The sequence below is a fragment of the Rattus norvegicus genome, chromosome 19, assembly GCF_021556685.1.
Source record: "Rattus norvegicus strain SHRSP/BbbUtx chromosome 19, alternate assembly SHRSP_T2T, whole genome shotgun sequence".
Taxonomy (NCBI): Eukaryota; Metazoa; Chordata; class Mammalia; order Rodentia; family Muridae; genus Rattus; species Rattus norvegicus.
In genome coordinates, this window is record NC_141552.1 from 32,537,437 (window position 1) to 32,559,916 (window position 22,480).

Consider the following 22,480-nt stretch of genomic DNA (forward strand, 5'->3'; position numbering starts at 1 on the left):
CCGGGTCACCGCGCTGCAGCTGGGCCTGCGCTCCCCGGTGGCCGCAGTCCTGCGGTGTCCCCAGGTCCCGCCGTCCGCGGGATACCCACAGGGCTGCGCGCGAGGGGACAGGGGCGGGCGCTTTCCCCTCTATCCCTCAAACCTCCCTTCTAGCGCCTTCTGCAAGTAGGCTAAGGCGAGCTAAAGTTGCTTTGGGTTCAATTAGGTTTTTCCGGAGGCCACCTCGGCCCTGGTGATGATAAGATCGCAGTCCGGGTGTCTCTGCGCCCCTCCTCCCGCCTTTTGTCCCGACCTTTCTGTATCGACTGATGATCATTGTAAGGTATCGATCACCACCTGTCCATTCCCCTCTACGTCTATTCCAAACCCAGAAAGAGCCCGTAACCCAGAGATAAACACGCGTGATCTGAGCTCAGCCCAGCCGAAGAGAAATGGATTGATATTCACAAAGCAACTGAGTGGGTTCCGGCAGATTATGCGTCCTAGCCTGGCCCATCTTTTCTCTCCCACTATGCCACCGGAGCGTCCTTTTCCCTTTTGGAACTTGAGGGACAGCCTAGTTGAAACCAGGTTGTCTGGACTAAGAAAGATCGCTGTAGACAGTTAAGTTCACAAAAGTTTTGAACCAAAAAATACTCACTGAGGTGACATTTTTTTTTCTTAAATGTGAATTGTAAATATACCTCAAAGTTCAGCGGTGCCAATGGCCCGATATTTACCAACTTTAAGGACTTATATCTGCTTTTTAACCCCGTATCTTTCCCTCTTATTCCTTTATGAGTTTCCCCACCCTTTCCCCTACTCTGCTTCCTCTCCTCCCCCAGTAAGGGCCTCCCTTCCTGGAAAACACCCTTGGAAAATCAGTTGATTGACAATGACCTGAGTAGGAAAAGAAGCTACCACCTTTGCTGGCGGAAGCTACCCAAAGCTCCTCAAGCGGGGAGTCTGCAAGGAGGGGGTAGGGAGCTGGAAGGAAGGGCCTCAAAGATCAATTGGAGATAAACGGAAGCCAGTTTGGGGCTTTGTTTTTTTCCCCATAATCCACGCTTCTCAGGTCAGATTAAGTCTAACGAACGGCTGTTAGGGCAAGAGGAGGCAACAGCATTTTAAAGTTATATATTTGTTTTTTTTTTAAAGTGTTCAAACAGAAAGTCCGAAGTGATTTGCAGTCAACGTGGACTTGTAGCAGTAGGGCTATTTGCTTATTGTTCTTGGCATGTTGCGAATGTCAAGAAAGAGATGTATAAAAGAAAAATAGGAAAAGCTCTCCCACTCCGTTAAAACTTAGCAGTTCAGTTAGAAAAACACAGCCGTCGGTTCTTTGCTGGGATACGCTCCACCCAAGTGAAACAAGCCTCAGAGAGGGGTAACAAAGTGAGGAAGAGACATAAAGTGAATTCAAAGGGTCCCTCGGTAAGGCAGCAATCTGACATGCACAGAGACGTGGAAAAGGATAAGACAGGAATTAGGTCATCTGGTCCAGACCCCAGGAAATATGTTTAGATCAAAGACTGCACTGTTAGAATAAACAAAACGGGACCCACTGGGCCCTCCCCAGTAGTTTCATCTCAGTGCTAAGAGCTGCCAATCTAACCAGCTCTATTTGATGAAAGCGGCAAAAATTACAACTGTAAAAATGACTAAGTAGAAGAAATGTCCTCTCGGCTGTAATAGAAGATAAAGATTTAGATTTGAGCTAAAGAGTAACAACCTAGAGGCCCAGAGCAACACAAACTTCCTGGAGTGTTCGCCCTAGGTAAGTTATCTAATCCTAACCCATTGTCTATTTCTTGCTGCCTCCCCCCATCCTGTGCAATTGAGAATACCAGATAATTTACATTTTAAAATGTGTTAAGTTTTAACTGCCATCTAAAAACGTTGCAGGGGGTCTTTGGGTTCGCCCATTTTATGTCCCTTAAGGATGCACCTCTTTTTGTCTCCCTGAGCAGCTCTACTGTCCCTGTGGCTTGCACCCCTAAGTGGCTGTTGGGCGTGGATGTGCCTTTAAAGACATCTTACTGCTTGGTCCTTTTCCCTTGAAAGATGAGACTGAATGAGGCTGGGAGCCTACATCCATAAACCTAGTGTTGGATCCATACAAATCAGCAGTGGGTGATATTTTAACAGCTAAGCCCAAGTCTGTGTAAGGCTTTCTTTCACCGCAGTGCTGACGGCCTTTACGCCAACTGCCAAGGATCGTGGGGTAGATAGAAACATCCAGAAAAGGGACAGGAAATCCCAGAGAAGGAAAAATCACCCCAGCTAAATCCAGGGCCCTAGATCCTTACTGAGTCTGGTTTCCTCTCAACTGTTTAAACATATGATTTGGCATTGCCCGGCTCTCTGCATCCACCTGAGTTCAAGTGGAATGAAGACTTGTGGACAGTGTGGAGGCTTGGCTGGGCCCTGTGTGAATCAGGACACCAAGGTACTGAATGTGAGGGGTCTTTATAAACAATTCCAAGAACAAGCAACGTTCTGTACAGGGGCCTCTACTTTCCTCAAGATCAGACATTTACTTAGGTTTTCTTGTTTGCTTGTTTCTTTGGCGTCTTTGTTGTTTTGTTTTGTTTTTGTGGAGGGCTTTGAAGACACACAAATCACAAAGTTAGAAGCGCCACATAAGTCTCTCTTTCTCTTTGGACACAGACTAGGCCTTACATAGCCTCATGAAGCACTGCTAAATCCTGACCCAGCACAGTCTGCCAGGACATGGGTGAGGGACAGAAGTCATGGGTTGTAATCGTGGCTCCCTCCAGATTAGGAGACTTAGATGCCCCCTGGGAACATGGGTGAGACTTACTGCAGTCACCTAATTCCTAATCCTAACTCCTGAAGCTCATAAGAGAAGGAGGCTGATCCAGTGGGCTTCTGTGTCACAAACTCACGTCATTTCTAAGCTACTCATTTTGTATATGAGTCACAAAAACCCATCTGACGGATGACAAAACCGAGATCCAAAACAGCAGCAACTTGGAGCTGGAGAAAAGGCTGAGAGGTTAAGCGCAGGGACTGCTCTTCCAGAGGACCTAGGTTCAATTCCCAGCCTGCACAGGGCAGTTCACTCCAGTTCTAGGGAATCCAACATGCCTGCAGGGGGAAAATTTTTAATAAAACAAAGGGGCGGGGGAGCACCAACTGGAACACCAAGAAAACTGGAGCTGTCCTTACCCTAAAACCCTACCTGAGCATTCATGGGTTCTCCTTTGATGGGTGCCTTGATTTTCCCGTCTTGCACTGTACAAAGTTAGACAGTCATCATCAACCCACGGCCTCCATTCAGACTCTGGCCACTGTCACAATCTCCTGCTACTGGAGCCTCTGAAGCTCCTTCCTCAATAACTTAGGTGAGTCCCCTTTTGAAAGCTCTGGTCGGCTTATTTCCAAAGAAATGGGGGTGCGGATTCAGTAGTCTTGGAATCCTGCACAGGAGAAATTAGTAACCCGCTGAGGTTTTCAAGCTACAGTGAGTGACACACCCTAAATCAGAAACCCTGTGTCACCTGGCTACATCTTCTATGCACTTTCTTCAATGCAGCTACAGACGTGGATGAAGTCTGAGGGTTTTGAAAGGCTTCATGGGGACAGCATCCCCACGTCCTTACCAAGCACCACACATTTGAAGTGATCAGGCTTTCTCAGCCTAGACTGAGATTCAGCGCCCCAGTGATGTCGGTGCCAGAGGCCCTCACCAGCATTCTGCTTGGATGTGACACTATTTCCTGAAGCCTTCATCAGCCACACTTTGCGTGCGTGTGTATCCTAGGCCACATCTGTAAGTGTGGTCGCTAATACGGAAAGGTTCGAGGACCAAGCATGGTGACGTGTGCGTTAGAATTCAAACACTCAGGAAAGCAGACAGGAGCGTGAGTCACAGTGAGTTCCAGACCAGCTACAGGGTGAGATCCTGTTTTCAAAAACAGTTTTAAAGCATCCCGGCATAGTAACGCACGCCTACAATGCCAGAACTTGAGAGAACAAGACGGGAAGCCTGCTAGTTATAAGCCACCCCTTTGGTATATGGGAGACCCTGTTGGGAGGAAAAAACAAAACAAAGGCGGGAAGGTCATCAACAAGCCTATCCCCTCATAAAAAGGTTTTCTGTCTGATTTTTAGCTGACACATTAGAATTAGGGGCTGGTGGTCAGGGCCGTGCAATGACCAAAGCACAAGTAGATAGCAGTTCAGACCCCCCAATTCTCTTGTGGTCACTTATCTATTAAGCAGAATTTTCTAGTCTCTGCTTCTGCCCAGGAGAAGGAGACCATCAGTTGGGCTCCCAGAGCTGCCTGGTGCGTGTTCTCCTTGCCCAGGCTGCTTCCACTCGGAGGGTTTTAATAGCATCCTGTTGTCAAGAGGACTTCTTCTTAAACACATCCTGATGCAAAAGGGGAAGCAAAAACTTTGAGTGAGAGAGCTTAATTACACAGCAAGGCTCACTGTCCCTTTAAGGCCCCTCCCCCATCGGTAATTGGGCCCAGCTCTTGGGTAACTAAGATAACATCCCTTCCAAATCCTGCCATTTCTAAGCATCCTTAGTCACTGTACTTAGTGTGGGGTTTACCAAGGCCTAATAGCAGAAAGTCCTCCGAAGGCATCCTGGGAAGCATCCTGAGGAACCGTTCCTATGGGAGAGGGGGCGGGGCTGCTGACTCTTCGTGGTAGCGAGCACTTGCCTAGTTTGCACTGGGACCCTGGGTTCAGATCCCCAGCACGGCAAAAAGAAAGGCAGAAGAAAAAGAAAGCACTACTCAAGGGGAAGGTTGTCTGAGGATTCCAGAGGATGAGATTCCAGCACAGCAGCGCTGTCGCTTAAATTGTTTTGCCCCGCCCCCCCCCTTTTAATGAAATAAACTCTTGCTATGTAGCCCAGGCTGGTATCAATCTACTATTGGTACACCGGTCTCCTGGGTGCTACCTAGGTCCTCAGGCATGCATCACCACATCTGTCCACTTGTTTGATCTCCAGAACTAAGTACGAACTTGTCTGACCGGATAGGAGTTTGTCCAGAGCCTGGATTCTTTTTAGGATTTAACCCTTCCAATCTGGGAAGAGAAGTGGGACACCAAGGTTTTCCTGAAGACTCAGGGTCAGAATACAGAATCTCAACCTGGATTCTCAGGGCATCACCCTCCTTCATACAAGAGTTACCATGGTAATCAGCACATCCTTCCTTCCTCTCTGCCCCGCTTCCCTTTACCACTCAGTCTCTGGGTTTCATCAAGGAACTCACTTTGGCCAGGAGAGAAGGTAGATGCTGTGGTGGCCTGGGTCTCAGGACACTACACGCTTCTGTAGATGATCTTGTGCCTTACCTGTCACCATGCCAGCTGGCCTCAGGAAGAAGAAAACGTTTCTTAGAGGAGATCTTTCCCTAGCCGAGCCCACCCTGGAACGGCCAAGCCTCCTCAGCCACAGGCACCTAAGAGAGGCACACGCCTCCCCACAGCCTTTGGCAGTGATGGTGACTCTTCTATGCCATTGGTTTTTGGAGGTGATTTCTCAGCATCGTTGACAAGAGGTCACCTTGGCTCTGTATGATGTGTTTAGCAACACGAGTGTCAGCGCCGCAGATGCTTTACTTGAACTAACTCTTTTAACCGCTGCAATGCCCACACGATGAGGTTTAGCAGAAGAGTCCCTTTAAGAGGTTTGGAGAATATGGCGAAAAGAAATTAAGTTAAATGCCTAAGGGCACGTAATCAGTAAGCAACACGAACTTGAACCCAGAGTGGCTGGCTCCAGAGCTCACATATTGCATTCTTAGTAATCTAGCTGTTCTCCCTGTCACACAGGTTCCTTAGGAACCTGCTACCTGTCCCTTCTTGACCAGACCTCAGACTCTGAGTTATGACTCCTTGTCTGGCGCTCACTTTTCCAACTTGTCCATAAGTATCCAGGGGATGCCCAGAGAGCCCTCCAGACCCACAGGGAAGGGATCTGTTCTCTAAATACCTGTCTGCAAAAGAAACTTCATATCTGAGCATGACTCATGCGGGGGGCAGAGAGAAGAGATCCAGGTGGAGGTAGGAGGTGGAAGCTTGACATCTCAGAAGGCTGGAGGCTAAGGCAGTAGGATCCTGGGTTCCAGGCTAGCCAGGACTACTCAAGCACACGCTGCTCTCTCCCTAATCCCATCAGAGTACAGGGGTGCTTTTCCCACGGGAGAACTATTACCTCCTCACTGAAACATTACTAAGACCTAGAGACAAATCCTATAGGAAATAATGCTTCCAGCTGGCTAGAAGCGTGTGCGGTCTTTACCCACGTGCACACTCCTCTTTTTTTTTTTTCTGTGTGTTTTCAGTCTGTAAGCCACTAGTCATCACAAGTTGCTGTCACCAGAAGGGGGAACATTTGCAGGCATGAGCAGCTGCTGTCTCTGCTCTGTGTGAAAACAATCACTGCGATCCACACTTTTCTCGAATTGAACCTTCCCGGGAAATTAAGGATGTGTGCTTAGAGGAGTCATTCAAATTCAGGACACTTGGGGATTCTGGAGAGTGTGGTTGGGTCTCTTGTACAAGATGCACTATGGGGATGTGACAAGGCCTGAGGAGGCCAGCAGAATGGCACATATCTCGCTCTGTTTCTTGTTGCTGCAACAGAATGCCCAAAACTGATACCTTGTCTGGGGGTGAGGGTACGAGTCTGACACTAGATCTCCGCCGAAAGACTGAAAAGCAGTGGGACGGCAGTCTCATCATTTCGTTTGTGGTTCCAAGAGCAGGAAGTCCAAGACTGTGTGGCCACAGTGGGCAGAATAGCAACCATAGCTGATGTGACAGAAATCCTCCAGCAGTCCATTAGAGAGGGACCTTATTTTCAAGGACCTGATCTCCTCAGGCCCTGCCTCTCCTCGGGCCCCGCCTCTCAGTAGAGCATCATCAGGGTGTTTCAGATATGGCAAGCTATATCCACCCACAGCTTGCCCACCTGAGCCTGACAGTAGTTGCAACAACAGAAGGCTCTCTTGGGGGCTTAGAAACTCAGTCTGAAATCACATTGGCAGAGCTATACCCTCTCTGGGGGGTTGGGGAGGAACTATTCTGAGCCTGCCTCAACTTCTGTTGCCAGAAAGCCTTAGCCATCCAAGTTTGTAGACCTGGCTTTCCAACTTTTGCCTCAATAACGTCCTCATAAGAAGACTTTGAATATATTCATACTGCCTCCTCTCCTTGTGTCTGTCTGCCTCCCTTATGAGGACAACCGCCATATTAAAGTGTCTAGACCTCATCTTGATTACATCTGTATAGACCCTATTTCTAAATAAGGTCCCAGACACCACTACTAGCTGTCTTCGCAGTAGCCCAGGTGAGACTCTAGTACAGTGGTTGTTCAAAGTGGGTGTCATGACTCCACAGGGGTTCAAATAACCCTTTCCCAGAGGTCACCTAAGACCATCTGCATATCAGATATTTATACTACAGCAGTAGCAAAATTATAGTCATAAAGTCGTGATGAAAATAATTTTATGGTTGAGGTCCACCACAACATGAGGAACTGTATTAAAGGGTTGCAGCATTAGGAAGGCTGAGCGCTACTGCGCTAAGAGAACCTAAGAGAGAAAACCCAAGCGGGAGGAGAACTGGGGGTCTTCCAAGAGATTCTGCCGTCTGAACAAGCCATGTGTTCAGAGTTCCGAAAGTGCCTGGGGAGGCAGCCACAGCCCGGAGACTCCAGCCACTCCTTCTAACTGAGTGTTTCGCTTGGCTGGAGTACCCTGGCTAGCAACTGTGAAAGCTTTGCCAGCACTTGAAACTTGAAGGTCTTATTCCAACGTTCTAGTTTCCAGGGTTTTTTTTTTCCAACCAGTTGAGTGTTGTCTCCTTCCCACATCTCAACAGCCGTGGCTGAGGGAGCTAAGTGCTTCTCACTCCTACGGGACTCCTACAGTTCCTTCCCTAACTGTCCAAATTAGCTTGCCTGACACATCAACGAAGGCCATTCGTGGCATGAAGCCCCCTTGGGAGGAATCAGACAGGACCTTGGCTTCCTGCAGAAGGAAGTCTTCCCTGGAGATGTTCAAAAAAGAGCAGGGCTCTTGAGTCCAGAACTTCTGTGTCAGTCATCCTGGGCTCCCAAGCCTGTGCTTTCTAATGCTGCTACAGAGGATGGATCACATGGAAATGCCATGAACCAGATGGAGAAACTGAGGCATGGGGAACCTTTGTCTTAGAGCGCCCAGGTAAACAGCAGAGAACTCCTTATAATCAGGATTTAGGCTGAAGACATGGCTCCATGGGTAAAGGTATTTGATGTATAAGCCTGGTCACCTGAACTCAAGCCCCAGATCCCACCACATAATGGTGGGAGGGCAGAGAGGACTTCACAGAGTTGTCCTTTGACCTCACCATGGCACACACAGCCCCTTCCTCACAGAATATGTATTTTTTTAAATAAAAAAAAAGAATTATATTCAAGATCTTTCAGCCTGGGAGAATAAATAAGTAAAATGTGATATATATATATATATATATGTATATATATATGTATATATATGTGTATATATATGTGTGTATATATGTACATATATACACACACACATACACACACAATAGAATATTATGTAACCACAAAGAAGGGTGAAATTATGCCATTTGAAGGAAAATGTATGGAAATCTAGATACTCATATTAGGCAAAATAAGCCAGACTTCATCAACTACTGTATGGTCCATCTCAAATGAGTAACCTAGATGTATCCTAAAGACATGAAAGTAAAAGGGGACTAATGGGAGGAGAGAGAGGGACAGAGAGGGCAACAGACCATGAATATGATCAAAGTCCAGCATGTCTGTCATGTATGGAAATGTTCTAAAGGAAGCTGTCATTATGCACAAATAGCATTTGCTAATAAACGTGAATAAATCTGAGATTTCTCTCCACAAGCCTGGTATTCTCAATGGGACGCTCCCTGTTGCAGAAGTTGTGTTTTTCCTCTGGCAAGAAATTTCTATCATCTTTGTCCTTAGAAGGTTGGCTCCGGGCCCAGTCACAACAAAAACTTAAACAGGCTAGCTTCCCGCAGAAGGAGATTAAGCAATCGAGAAAGAAATATGTTCTTCTGTGTGGGGCTCAGGCCCAGGGCCTTTCACATGCTAGGTAAATCCTGTATCAGAGACCCACATGCTCAGCCCTGCAGGGAACAAGCTGCGCCCAGAACTCCCCTCCCACTCCTAACTCGCACCGTCCTCAGTCCTCATCTCTCGCCTTCCTTCATCGTGTGGTAAAATGTTGGAGCAGTAGTTTGAGAGAAGTTTGTTCTCATCAAAATCTCATGAGGACCTGAGTCCCCGTGGAGGTCTTGGGAGGCCTGGGGAGTTGGGAGAAGGCAGTTCTAAGAGGTCTTTGGGTGTTGGGAAGTTTGCCCTCATGAGGGGATAGATTCAGTTCCCCCCAGAATGGGCCAGCTACACAAAAGCAGGTGTCATAAGAAATAAAATAAGAAGTTTAGCTTCTTTAGCAATCTCTTCTTGACCTCTCTTTCCCTTTCTATCACCAGGCCCTCTCTTGACAGCCAGGCAGATGTGTGTACCTTCCAAGCCTGAAAAGCCATTATTCAAGTTAACCCTTTTCTTTATTAAAAAATAAAAATAAAAAAAAAAACCTAGCCTCAGAAATTCTGCTATAGCAACAGAAAACAGACTGAGACAATTAGTAAACCATCAAACACTTTCTAAATGCCAGGCAGTTTGGCAAGCATCAGGATTGCCTCCTGGTGCTCACAGCACAATGGAGGTCACTGTGTGATCCTGCAGAGTCCAGAGAAGAGTCTAGAAGGATGCGAGGACACTGGAGTATAGCCACGCCCAGGGAAGGAGTTCAAGAGAGCCTTTTCAGTTCTGGAATGGCAAATATTCAGCACCTCCTCTGCCTTGGGCACTGTCTGGAGGTGCAGGCAAACATTAGTGACTTAAGCCAAGTCAGTTCTTGTTGCCTCTGGGCAGCCCAGTCCTGCAAACTTCCCCGAGGAGTGGACTTCAAGGCTCCAAGTTGCTTTCCTTAAGAGCTGGCACTCCAGCCAAGCTGAATGCTAATGACACTCATTGGTGGCTGCCGTAGAGGATTCTGCACCTTAAGCTTGCAGCAGGGCTAGCCAGAGAGACCAGACACTGCACCATCAGAGGCCATACCCTGAACTAGGACCCTTCCACAGAAAACTTCTCAGTTACAATAGAGGCAGGAAAGGAACACAGCAGCCACTGTCTCTCTGAGATCAGAAAGCAAGTCGTTCCTGGGTGCCCCGTGGAGAAAGCCTGTGGGGGGGAGGGATGGCCTTGACCAGCATGAGGTAGACTTGGAGATGTCCACTCTCTTCTGCATGTGCCTTGTTCCACTCAGATTTAACATCCTTTTACAACAGAGTGATGATGGGGATGAGACCTTTCCGTCTTCTTCCTTCCTCCCTTTCTTCCTTCCTTTCTTCCTTTCTTTCTTTCTTTCATTTAGACTTCTCATATACAATAGTTTCCCCTCCCTCCACTCTTCCCAGTCCCTCCTCACCTCCCCTCTCCCCAAGATCCACACCCTCCCCCACCTCCATCTCCACCAGAAAAGAGCAGACTCCCCAGGGACATCAATCAAATAGGACGTAGTAAGATACAATAATCTCATAATAAAATACAGTAAGACCAGGCACAAACCCTCGCAGCAAGGCGGGGCAATGGAACTCAGTACCGGGAAAGGGGTCCCAAGAGCAGGCAAGAGTCAGAGACACCTCCACTCTTAATGGACCTTTTTCAGTCCTTCATCTTTCTCTGACACTCTGGGGGGAAAAGAGTTCATTCAAGGATTAGAAGCAAGGTAGTTAAAGCCATGGTCAGCTGAAAGGACTTGAATGTGAAGACCCACAGAGGAGACACATGATGCAGGGCACTGTGGCTTTTTCCCTTAGAACAGAAAGGAGTCAAGTCCCGTCCTGAAACCAGCAAAAGCTGGTGTATAAAAGAGGGAAAGGCCGGATTGATGAGGGGGACCAGAGCCTCTTTCCTCTCACCAAGCGAGGTCCAAGCATCAAACTTAGGTTTGACAATAATCACATTACCTTCTTGAGCTACCTCATTGGCTCCCCAGGATATATATATATATATATATATATATATATATATATATATATTTTTTAAGAAATGTGGAACACTAACACAGCACAGAAGATATTTATAAATACCTTTTTCTTTCTCCCTCTTCCTTCCTTCCTTACTTTCTTATTCTTTAGTTTTAGAAATGGGGTCTCACTAATGCCGCTCTGACTGTCTAAGAACCCACTATGAAGGCCATTCTGGCCTTGAAACCAAAGATCCATCCGTCTCTGCCATCTGAGTGCTGGGATTAAAGGCGCAAGACACCACGCCCATAAATAAATACCTACTTTAATAAGAAACTGTCCCTTCTTTTAAAACAAGAACAACTAAAAACATAACAAAACAAAACAAAAAGCCATGTCTGTTGCCTGGCCCCCTCTCTCAGGAACCTTCGTAAAGTCAGACTCCAGTGTGGTACTCAAGGCTGTTCTTCGTTCACTTCATGGAGAAGAGCCACAGCAGAACCACAGCTATACTTGTCTTCCGTACCGTGTTCCTTCATCCCAGAGGAAAATGAAGGTAAATCAGATATTTTGCTGTTCGGTCATCTTTCATCACTCAATCCAGAGTACCATCTCCTCTAAGCTCCCATGTTTGGGTTGGAATTAGGTTTTTGAGACAGTGTCTCACTGTGCACCTCAGCCCGACCTTGAACTCGAGATCCTCCGACCTCCCTAGCATAGGAAATGACAGGTATGTCTCCTTATGCCTAATTCCTGTCCATTACTGCCTCGTGACGTGCAATGCACTGGTTGAGCCCATCACTTCTCATACTCTGTCCACACTCAGACTGCCTGAGATGCAGCCGATCTCAAGAAGGTTTGGCACAGAAGGTTTGGAGAAGTCTGAGATCAGCGTTTTGGAAAAACTCCCTGGTACTAATGTTAGGGCTCGTTCTTGGGGTGCACTCCCAAAAAGCTCTGGACTGGTAGAGGAACCTGTTTCCTGACACTCGTGGGTTTAGACACGCAATTTTTCTAGAACCTGAGAATCATCTTGAAGGTTGATCCCCGAGCCTTGGCTCCAGAGTTTGACTTACCTCTACTGCTTCTGTGCTTAGACCCAAGCCTAATGCAGGAGACTAGGACACCCAAGCCTAACGCGGGAGACTAGGACCATCCTCTTGCTGCATAGGCAACCCCCACCCCATCCCTATTGCTACAAAGTTGCAGCCTCCGGGTTTGTCAGGCTTTTGTTTTTCCCCCTCAGCTCTTACACTCTTCTTCTTTTTTTAAATCGACTTATTTATTTATTTATTTTATGTATACGAGTACACTGTAGCTGTCTTCAGACACATCAGATCCCATTACAGATGGTTGTGAGCCACCATGTGGTTGCTGGGAATTGAACTCAGGACCTCTGGAAGAGTAGTCGGTGCTCTTAACCACTGAGCCATCTCTCCAGCCCTACACTCTTCTTCTTGTACTAGCTCAGATCTCACTTTTCTAGAGGGGTCTTGGATGACCACTCTATCTCCCCTCCCCCCAGCCTAATTAAGCCGCACTTCCCCATCCCCCACAATGGCTGTCTTCCCTTCTTTGTTTTTTTTTTTTCCTTCCCTGACTCTCTTACCCTGGAATTGTCTTGCCTGTCCTCCTTGTGTATGTTTATTGGATTTGTTTATTGGTCTACTGTCTTCTTCCTGAGAGCAGGGACTCTACCTGCTTTCTCCATCACTGAATTTTCCAGCCCCCAGCACAGTGCCCCTGTCAGGGATGAGTGGGTGAAGGAGGGCTCAGACTCAGAAGCAAGGTATAGGTAAACAGTTCTGACCTTGGACGTTCACGTGAAGCAGAGGATGTGAGTCTTTAATGAGCAGAGTGGTCATAGGAAGAGGAAAGGAGTTGCTTCCCACAGGGAAGAAATCCAGACTTAGAGCAGAGGACTGCAGGGTGAGGTTTCCCAGCCTGGTGTAACCTGATGTTGTGCCCTGCAAGATTCATGTGGCAAATCATAGGAAAACCAAGTGAGTATGGCTTTAATTTTTGTGCCTTCACCTATGGGGACATTTTTAGTGTTTCAAAAATGTGCATTGCCTAGCATACAAGTGGTACACACATTCTCATGTCCGTGTTCTAGAGCCTAGAAAACATCTTTAAGACATTTTAAACGGCTGCTTAAATTTTCATTACGTGGCGAAAATACATTATTTGTTTTCTTTTGCCTCATGTTCAGAAAGGCACTCCTTTGCCCAAGTCCTTCTCTCAAGTGGAACAGAAATATCCAATACACGTCTTTTGCCCTTGAAGGCAGCAACAAGGTCAACTGCTTGACCTTGGCCCCTATAAAGGTTGTCATGACTGGAAAAGACATGGGTACAGTTAGGGTAGACTGCCCAGCCTCCCAGACACAGGGCATCTAAAGGACTGCCCAGACCAAAGTCAACAGTGCTAGGCCAGAAAGTTACTGTCTAGGACAGTGTTTAGGTTAATATTCAACAGCCACTGGAAACTCCAATTAGCATTCTGACATTAGCCTGCAGGACTTTGCCCTGAGATTCTGCCTCAGGATCAACATCCCAGGGAACTAGAATGGCTGCCACTAGACATTGGAAAACACACGATTTTGCTTCCACCGTTCCTATTTGGAACACAGACTAACAATCAGTGGAAGCAGAGTTGGTTGGTTGGCGATTGGTGAGTTGTTTTGCTATGCTAGGAACCAAGGCTAGCGATCCAAACAGGCAGTCTACCAGGAAGTTACGTCCTCAGCTTGAAGTGGTATTTTTAATAATTAAGTTTCAGGAAGAAATGGTGCGTTTCTGGAGCTCGTCCTTCTGGACCATGGATTCCCGTCAACACTGAGTCATGGCATGGTGTTGCAAACCCTGGGACATTACCTGAACCCTGGAAACATCCCCACCCCCCCCACCCCCCCCCCCCCCCCCCGGCTCAGGCAGAAAAGGGGTCTGGTCCTCACAAAGCTAGAATTTCTAAATTCCAAAGAAAGTTTCGGCTACATCTGTGTGTATGGAATCCTGTCTCCTCCACCCCTGTCCCAAACCGTAGGAGATGAGATTTGCTCTTTGATAGCCTTTGAAGAGCCTGGAGGTACTGGGAGCCCCACCCTAGAGGGTAGTTGCTGAAACAGACTCCTTCTCTCTGTTGGGAAATCCACATGCCTTTTTACCCCAGGGGTTAGATCTTTAAGACTTTGCCTGATCTTTACTGAGAAACTTGGTATAGAGACAGTTGATGATAACAATGACACAAAAGATCCAGATTCCACCCACTCGCACAGAAGGGACGTCTGTTGTCCCTTCCCCTAGACTCACAATCCTGGATTGGTGGTGAATGGAGTGTACCCAGGGATATTTGAAATTATATTTCCCGATATGGAACATATTAAACCTACAGCTTTCCCAAGGAGATGCCAGGTTAGGGGTGTCGGACTCAACAAAAAGAGAAATTAAAATTAGGGCTCTGGGCTTCCTTTCACAACGGGGAGGAGGCAGGCAAGCTCTGGTGGTCAGCACTCGCCCTGAGGTGAGTACGTGCGCCTCTGAACACAGCGCTCGCTGGCAGCCACCACCCAACCCCGGCCCCTCCCCCTCCATTCTTTTTTACCTGCCTCCTCTGGAGAGGAGCCTCAAACCTGTGTGGTGCAGTCAGGAAACTGTTTTATGTGCAGAAGACCTCCTCCTTCTCCATATCTCTCCCCGGGAGACAGGAGGCAGATCTAGGTCCCAACAAATTGCATCAGCTAATGATACGTGCCTCAGAGAAGGGGGGTGGGGTGGGGTGGGAGGCTGGAGAGCTGTGGGACTGGAGGACAACAGCACTGAGCAATTATGGCTTGAGCAAGAATATGTCGGCTATGAAGTAAGGGCAGAAACTGCAGAGGCGGATGGGAAGTTAATTCTCCTTTAGGTGAATGCTACTTTTTTTCACTTCTGCTCTCGGTCACAAGGTTTGGTACCCAAATGTAGTTTTCTTTGCAATTTCTTATTAAAATATTGCTTTGGAAATGATACATTGGACATTTTAGAGATTAGCAGGGGTGTAGAAAGACGAGTCCTTCTCATATTGGCAACACACACGCGTGCACACACACACACACACACACACACACACACACACACTTGCAAACACAGATACTCCCATCGACGGTAGTGAAATCTGGGCCCTCCCGACACGTGTGCGTGCCTGTGTGTGTGTGTGTGTGTGTGTGTGTGTGTGTGTGTGTGTGTGTACACTGACTGGAGGACATTATAAACTTAGGTAAATGAGGTTCGCTTGCATTTGCTGATGTTCCAATTCAGACAGTTTGGTGTGGAGGAGATGGATATAGGGTAAGTGCCAAGAAGGGAGGCTGAGGCAATAAAATTCAAAGTGGAGACAAGCATGCTTCCCAGCACAGAACTCTGACTCCAACTCCTTAAGTCCCAACTCACTTATGAGGTCAATATGATCATTAATATAATCAACAAATACTTGAGGCACAAATCTGTCCCTCGGAGACCATGGCAACATACGAGGATGATATCACCCATTTACCTTTGAGAATTAGAGATCTAAAGATACATGACATCGTATCAAACACCCCGCTGTAAATCGCCAGCCTGATGTTCCGACTCTTTGAAAGTGGCTCTGAATATTTCTTTCAAGTATTTTCAGTGTTGTTGAGTCTCTCAGGAAACTGCTCAGCCCAGGCTGTGGTGAACACTTCTCTTACCGTTGGATGACAAGATGTATGGATTTGGAATCTTGGAAACGAGGAGAGTTCCCTGTGCAGTTTTGAACAGATTGACCCCCACAGACTCCTGTGTTCGGATGCTTGGCCCATGAGGCGTGGCACTATTAGGAGGTGTGGCTTCATTGTCGTGGGTGTGGCCTTGTTGGAGGAAGTGTGTCGCTGTGTGGGCCAGGTTGTGAGGTCTCCTAAGCTCAAACTGTGGCCCAGTAAGGTAGTTTCCTCCTGGCTGCCTGCTGAAGAGAGTTCCCTCCTGCTGCCTACTCGAGGTGTAGAAGTCTCGGCTTCTCTAATACCATGCCTACCTGAATGTGGCTATGCTGCCCACCATAATGATAAAGGACTAAACCTCTGAAATTGTAAGCCAGCCTCCAATGAAATGTTTGCCTTTATTGTAAGAGTTGCCTTGGTCATGGTGTCTCTTCACAGCAGTGAAACCCTAACTGAGATACGTTCCTAACAACGTAGCTGATAGGAATTTTATTCTGAGACTTTTGCTCATACAGAAATTTTGCCTGACACTGAAGAGATGTGAGAAGGAACAAGCCTTCTAATCCATGCCGCAGTCTGAGGAATTTTGCCTTTCTATATTCTTCCTGATCTGACGTAGCTCACCCTACTCAATGCTTAGGCCTAGACTAGACTCAAGCCAAACTCGAGCATCACGTGTATTGGGGTGGCATGCCCAAAGCTATCCTTGATCTAGGTAGAACGGGCAGGAGTTTACTCTGCGATGTCAAGTCTGTAGCTGAAAATCTGCCACGCAACAGAGCCCAAGAAACCTAGACTGTCACCCTCATCGCCATGACCACTGTCAACTCATTACTTTGTATCTTGATTTAAACGAATCCCAATTTGTGGAAACCGTTTCAGAAACTGATATAGTCTCACGAACGTTCTTCATCTTACAAGACCATCGGCTGCACTATTTATTTTCAATGTACTCCAGGAAACTTTACACAAATGGAATTATATTATTATTATTATTATTATTATTATTATTATTATTATTATTATATAGGAAGACATGTTTACTCTTAATTAAACTGTGGATTTGAATATAACCTGGGGAATGTGAATTGGATTTTCATGTACACTGTCTACATGGCAGAGATAATCAAAGTTGTCCACGAGGCCTAAGGGTCTAGATATTATTAGCTGTGTTTTATGATGGAAGATGTCCTTGATCACACTGTTTGTATTAGCCTGTGTTTCCAGACTTTATGGACACCCTGGAGGCAAGAAATATAGTAAACAGGAATACATTGCTTACCATTTTGGAGGACTTCCTAATGTTTTGCATGTTTGGTTTAAAGAAAACTCATATATTTTATGATGGAATTTCTGCATTTATAAACAAAACCCCCAAAACTTTACAGAGAAAGAAATCATTTTGACTTTCTTACTCAATATTGGTTCCATAAACCAGATTATGGCAGATCCTAACTCACAGGATGATTGAGTTATTTTGTTTAAGTTAGTTTAATATGTTAGGCCTGGCAAGTTTTTTTTTTTTTTTCTTTTCACTGAACTTCCTCCTGTGAAGTTTCTAAATTAAATCATTGGGGCTAATTTTTCCTAGCATTTCTGCACTGCCATGTGGGGAGTTTTGCACCATCAAGTTTTTCTTCTTCCGGTTTGGTTTCTCAGGTGCACGTCTGACGTGAAAACGATTTTTAAAAATCATTTAAAGAAAATCTGAAAACACACATACACACACAGAGAGAGAGAGAGAGAGAGAGAGAGAGAGAGAGAGAAACAGAGATAGAGAGACAGAGAGAGAGAAAATCAATTACTTTCTAGTTTACCTCTCAAAACAACCAGAGCATTTTATGTCGAATTTTTAGCTCATTCGGAAATATGGGGCTATTATTTAGTGTTCTATGTCCAGAATAAACCAGTTTTGGGGGTTCTGAGGCGACTCAGTCACGGGCCAGGTGGCCACTGCTTGGTCAATGGGTGGCCAGTACAGGCCTCAGTTAGCTAACTGGGTCAACTGGGATTGTGTGGTACCCGGTCTCCCTCCGCGCTTAGACGTGGCGGTCCTCCTGTTCAGAATGATCACTGTTCGGACTCACCCGGGAAGAGCAGAAACTGGGATCACTGCAAAGCCTGTCTACAGAAGCAGGAAAGATGGCAGGGGTGATCAATTCTGGGATAAGCAGTGGGGGAGGTGCATGGGGCAGCAGGCCGTGGGGGAGGGGCATGAGGCGGCAGGCCGCAGGGGGAGGGGTGGAAAGAAAGGAAAAGGAGGTGGGGAAAGAAGTATAAGAGGAGGGGCGGAGAAATGTAACCCTGGAAACCGAATCCACGCTAACTCCTACGTGATCCTGGGCTAGCTGTGGACTGCTACTCCTCCAGCCATGCCGCAGTGGGGACAGTCAGCCCCAAGGAAGCTAGGCACTAAGAGTCATGTTAGAATGACATTCTAAAGAGGCAGAATCTGGAAGAGAGTGTGCGCAACGCAACTGTCTCTGGTTCAAGGACCCAAGGCTGGAGCCCCAGCTCCACGTAGAGGAAATGGTTGTGGATGGTTAGGTAGAGGCCAGAGTAAAAAAAAGCTCTCCACCCAGGAGAGCAAGCGGAGCAGTCTCGGCATTCACCTACCTCTTCTCTGGAGAGAATGCCAAAGCCACTGGGGAGAAACAGTAACCATGATATTTTGAACTGTGGAAAAGAACCAGTGGAGAAGAGCCCTAGCCCATACTCCCCGCTCTCAACACCTTTGTCATTTAAGGGTTGCCTTTCTGTTGGAGGGGGCTCCAGAAACCAATTGTTCCCCTGTGATGCCAATCAATATCCCCACACATAACCGAATGTCCTTTGGAGAGGCAGGGAAGCACTGTTTGGAACCTTCTAGCTATATTTTGCTGTGTTTGCTGAGGCACTAATCTGGCTCAGAATTCGGGCTGGCTAGGTGTGTGTATCTGTGCATGGATGAGGGTTTGTCTCTGTGTGTATGTGCACGTGTGTGTGTGTGTGTGTGTGTGTGTGTGTGTGTGTATGTGTGTGTGTGTGTGTCTCCCTAAAAGGAAGGAACGATCTTGGGGAGGGCTCCTGGGATGGAGGTCTGGGACCTAGGAATTCCTCCTGTGGGAATGTCACCCAACGGACAGCCAAAGGCCACAGAAATGAAAAACGATCTATATACAAGAAGCTACAAGCCGCTCCCATTCCTAAAAGTTGCCAGGCTGTCTATCCCAGCATTCTTTGTGTGGCCCCAGAAATGGCTGGGACGGGGTTGGGGATTTAGCTCAGTGGTAGAGTGCTTGCCTAGCAAGCACAAGGCCCTGGGTTCGGTCCCCAGCTCCGGCGGGGGGCGGGGGGCGGGGGGGCGGGGGGGGGGAAAGAAAGAAAGAAATGGCTGGGACATGCAGAGACCAATCGGTGAAGTAGGAAGATCAGGAAGTGTTAATCTTTGCAGAGTTGGTCTGTCAACCCCAGGGGGTTCTCTGAGGACATAAGGTAGAGTTCCTCTCTGTCTACCCTTGGCTTTCCACCTGTGGCCTGACTGTGGCAGCAGAAAGAAACTGTGCAGTTCTGGAGCACTTTATAGACACAGCCCATATGTGACACTGGTCACTTTATGGACACAGCACATTTTCGTGGGCATGAGCCCTACCCAAGATCTTTCCTTCCTTTTAAGTTTGGAAAAGCCAAATAGTTTTTCTTTCAGAGAGCCTCCTTCCCAACTCGCATAATCTTTAGATCCGATAAACTCTCAAACCACGTTACCTTCCATAGTTTTCAGTTACCTATATACACAATGCAGAATCTGGCCCTACTCAGTGAGAAATCATCAGGAGAAAATACATTGTTTCAACTCGCCCCCCACCCCCCACCCCACCCCCAGTAGGGAAGAAACCAGTGTCTACTTGCAGAAGGAAAGTAAAGAGGAAAGAAAATTGGAGGTCACCCTTTTCACTAGGTGAGTGTCAGGTGCTGGGGCTACTGGAAATGTCACACCGACTAGGGTAGAGGAAGCCTAGCCACCAAGAGTTCCTGACCAGCCTGGGTTGGGAGGGGCTGAGCAGCTGGCTAGAGTACCCGTCACAGAGTTGCTCTGGATGGAAGCTCCAGCCTCCAGCTCCGGGCCTGCCCCCGGCTTTCCCCCAGCCTTTGTGAGCCAGTATTGATCAGGCCAGGAAGCAATAGAGCTGGCAGCTGAAGCCCAGGGTGGGCAGCATTGATCCGGCCCCCTCCCTCGGTTATTACAGGATGCGCCGGCCTGGGGAGTAACAGAGAGAGTTTGTTTAACGAGGATTCAGGGTGCTCTTCGCTAGCTGGTTAACTTTAAGTATTGGAATGGAATTGATGCGCACATAATAATATTATGATTCATACAAACCACTTCTCAGGCAACTCAATATATTTCATTACCTCCTTTCTAGCAAATGTATTGATTTCTGTTTTGCGGTTTTATAACACAATTTCAAGGCTGTTGTGGGCTTAATGAGCCGTGTTCTTATGATGTTTAAAAAGATTTGAAGCTATTGTTGAAATAAATATTATGGATTCCCCCCTCCCGAGGCCCCTTCACTCAGCCTGCCACTCCTCCTGGCTCGTCCCCTCCCTCGCGGGCGGAGCTGCGAGCAGAAAGCTGGGGGCTGCAGCTCCGCCGCCCTTTGTGCCCAGATCAAAGGACCGGAACGCCACAAAGGCGGCCCCACTCGGCCGCGGCCACACACAGCCGCACCTGCAGTGCGGCCAAATGTCATTGTCGCTTCTGCGGGGCGAGCGCGGACGCACCTCCGAGGCGGCAGATGACTAATAACGGTTGATGAGAATTGATGGGAAGAGGCGCGCGGTGCCCAGGGCTTTGTATTAACTGCCCCGACTTCCCCAGCCTCGGCCGAGCGGCTGCACCTGTGGACCCCCTTCCTCTCTGCCTTTATGGAAGTTGACAGATTTTATTAACTTTAAGGAAGAACTTTCCAGCGTGCAGAGGGCCGCAGTTTATTTTGTATTCATGCGAAACGGAAACTGAAAAAGCCCTGTTTACATATTTACCGGCCCCAGTGACCTCCCACTGGGACTCCATAAGTCACGCTCCAGATTAACTTTGTCATAGAATTGACTTGGGCGCTGAGGGAGTTGGGACTTCAGGGGGGAAGTTGCATGTGTGAGATATATTTTATCAACGAGAGAAAGCTATATTCAATTACCTAATATCGCTAAGGAACCCCCAAAGACTTTACGAATAGTACCAAAATTGGAATTATTTTTTTTCCGAAGCAGGTGCTGACCGGGACAGCATTTGCAAGCAAGCTGGGTAGCTTTGCCCTCGGCTAGGGGGGGCTAGGTTACCCCCTCGTTTCGATTATGTAAAAACAAAGGAAAGTGTGAGGAACAACCCAACTTTATTTTTATTTATTTATTTATTTATTTTTTGGTTCTTTTTTTCGGAGCTGGGGACCGAACCCAGGGCCTTGCGCTTCCTAGGCAAGCGCTCTACCACTGAGCCAAATCCCCGACCCCGAAACCCAAATTTAAACTTTTGCCCCCTTGGGGGCTTGGAAGTATGGGGTGAGGAGCGTGTGTGTGTGTGTGTGTGTGTGTGTGTGTGTGTGTGTGTGTGTGTGTGTGTCTGTGTGTCTGTGTCTGTGTCTGTGAGAGAGAGGGAGAGAGGGAGAGAGAGATGCACACATTTTAGAGGCAACACGTTTGGTGAAAAAGATGACTCATTCAGTAAAGTGATGTTAGTGGGGAAAATACCATCGTAGAACCTAACACAGTGACTTTCAACATCCCCACTCACAGAAGAAAATACCGAGACTTTGCTCACAGCCTCTCCAGATGCCTTGCTTTTTATTGGTGTCCATTCGCCACACAAGAGGCTGGGTCTCACTGTGACATTTCACACGCATATATCGCGCACTTTGCGTCCATCTCACAGTGGCCCTCTTACTCTTCCCAAACCACAGTGGTCCTCTTCCTACTTTCTGTCTCCTGTTTAAATCTAGTTTCTGAATATGAGAGGAAGTGGATAATCCCAGCCCGTGAGTCTGGCTTTCTTCCCTTAACACAGTGACCTCCAGGTCCATCCACTTTCTTGCAGATGGCATAGTTTTGTTCTTTATGACTGGGGGGGGGGGGTCCAACGTGTCCATCACATTCTCTTTGTCCCTTCATCTGTGGATGGTTACCTAGGCTGACTCCATATCTCGGCTGTTGAGAATAAAGTAGCACCAAGCAAGAATGTACGCATACCTCAGTGGAACAGTCCCTCAGATTCCTTCAGGTTTGTCTCTGGGTGTGGACCAGCTGAGTCATCCAACAGTTCCTCTCCTGTGTGTGTGTGTGTGTGTGTGTGTGTGTGTGTGTGTGTGTGTGTGTGTGTTTTGTTGTTGTTGTTTTTTTTTTTTTAAGGAGCCTTTGTACTGAATTCTACAGTGGCTGTACCAATTCACAATGGCACCAGTAGTGTATAAGGCTCTCTCCCCCACCCCATTTTCCCCCAAAAGCTTTTGTTGTTGTTCTTGTTGTTTTTTATGAGGATAGCCATTGGAACTGAGATGAGATAGAAACTTACAGCGGTTTTAATTTAATTTTGCATATATTCTTAGTTGTCCCTTCTACTTGGGGGTATTTCTAGGTTTTCTGACTCTCAGCAAACGGGTGTCTGCCGCCATGAGCATTCCTGTGATATTAACTGTCAGGTGTTGAGAACACAGCTCAGAGCCAGCTGGAACGCTGTACATCAGC